The 1,813-nt window shown below is 39.1% G+C and overlaps 1 protein-coding gene across 1 annotated transcript in view; it reads right to left on the reverse strand.

The window, feature by feature from the left end:
- Positions 1–1,813, reverse strand: part of SUMO1 (small ubiquitin-like modifier 1) — a 28,646-nt gene that overhangs the window by 8,060 nt on the left and 18,773 nt on the right. The gene's annotated exons all lie outside the window — the stretch shown is intronic.

A 1,813-nucleotide genomic window follows, 5' to 3' on the forward strand; every position in this document is an offset into this window, starting at 1 on the left:
ATATACACTGAGGAAACCAGAAGGGAAAGAGACACGTGTACCCCAATGTTCATCGCAGCACTGTTTATAATAGCCAAGACATGGAAGCAACCTAGATGTCCATCAGCAGATGAATGGATAAGAAAGCTGTGGTACATATACACAATGGAGTATTACTCAGCCATTAAAAAGAATACATTTGAATCAGTTCTAATGAGGTGGATGAAACTGGAGCCTATTATACAGAGTGAAGTAAGCCAGAAGGAAAAACATAAATACAGTATACTAACGCATATATATGGAATTTAGAAAGATGGTAACAATAACCCTGTGTACGAGACAGCAAAAGAGACACTGATGTATAGAACAGTGTTTTGGACTCTGTGGGAGAGGGAGAGGGTGGGAAGATTTGGGAGAATGGCAATGAAACATGTAAAATATCATGTAGGAAACGAGTTGCCAGTCCAGGCTCGATGCACGATGCTGGATGCTTGGGGCTGGTGCACTGGGACGGCCCAGAGGGATGGTATGGGGAGGGAGGAGGGAGGAGGGTTCGGGATGGGGAACACATGTATACCTGTGGCAGATTCATTTTGATATTTGGCAAAACTAATACAATTATGTAAAGTTTAAAAATAAAATAAAATTAGAAAAAAAAAAAAAGATTTCCGCCATGTTTAAATACTATCCCAAAAACATCATAAAAAACTCAAACAATCTTCCTAATATGTACTACCCTTATATATACAAGACTGTGCAAACTTACCCTGGAGGTGGTTTTAAACTTTTTCTTAGTTCCCTGACCAGGGATTGACCAGGGCCCCAGCAGTCAAACTGCAAAGTCCTAAGCACTGAACCACCAGAAAATTCTCTACTTTTAAATTATTTCCAGGGTTATATTAACTACTAAACATAACTGACAAGGACAAAATATTCTTTGATTTTAAATATAAGATCTTTCAAAAAGTAAGTATCTTATACTGTAGTCATAAAAGTTTCTACAGAAGCAAGTCTACAATATCAAAATGGAAAGATGATTCAATCTCTCTTATTGGGTAAGAATTCCATACTTCAGATAAATTAAGTGTCCCACTGCATGAATATCAGCAATATAAGAAAAAATTTTATCAAGCCTTTGTGAACTGAGTATAGATAGAAACTTTTTCTAAAGACTATAAACTCTGAAGCATAAAAAATTATTCCAACTTGATGTTATATTATCTCCCCTGGCACCTTAGGGCTTCCCTGGTAAGCTCAGCTGGTAAAGAATTCACCTGCAATGCAGGAGACCTGGGTTTGATCCCTGGGTTGGGAAGATCCCCTGGAGGAAGGCATGGCAACCCACTCCTGTATTCTTGCCTGGAGAATTCCGTGGACAGAGGAGCCTGGTGGGCTACAGTCCATGGGTCACAAAGAGTCAGACATGACTAAGCACAGCACAGCAATTTCAATTCTGAATCAGTTTAATTTTCACTTTTGCACTGTTTCTCCTCAATAATCAACTCCATTGTCTACAGATGAGGTAAAAGACTACATATTTTCTTTGGAGTTATTGTGAAGAGTAAATGAGAATGTATCTAAGTACCTATTAGCACAGTGCAGCTAATACACGTTCATTTCCAGTTTTAGTTCCCATCAATATTATTACAAATGTGAGCTAGTTGAGCCCCAATTAATAAGACTTTACTGAGCTTAACAATTAACATCAAAAACAGAAACAGGGAATTCCCTGGCAGTTCAGTGGTGAGGACTGAACTTTTACTGCCAAGGGCATAGGTTCAATCCTCGGTCCGGGCATTAGGATCCCACAGGCCACGCAGTACAGCGGAAAAAA

This window comes from Bison bison, unplaced genomic scaffold (assembly GCF_000754665.1).
Source record: "Bison bison bison isolate TAMUID 2011002044 unplaced genomic scaffold, Bison_UMD1.0 scf7180017864471, whole genome shotgun sequence".
NCBI lineage: Eukaryota > Metazoa > Chordata > Mammalia > Artiodactyla > Bovidae > Bison > Bison bison.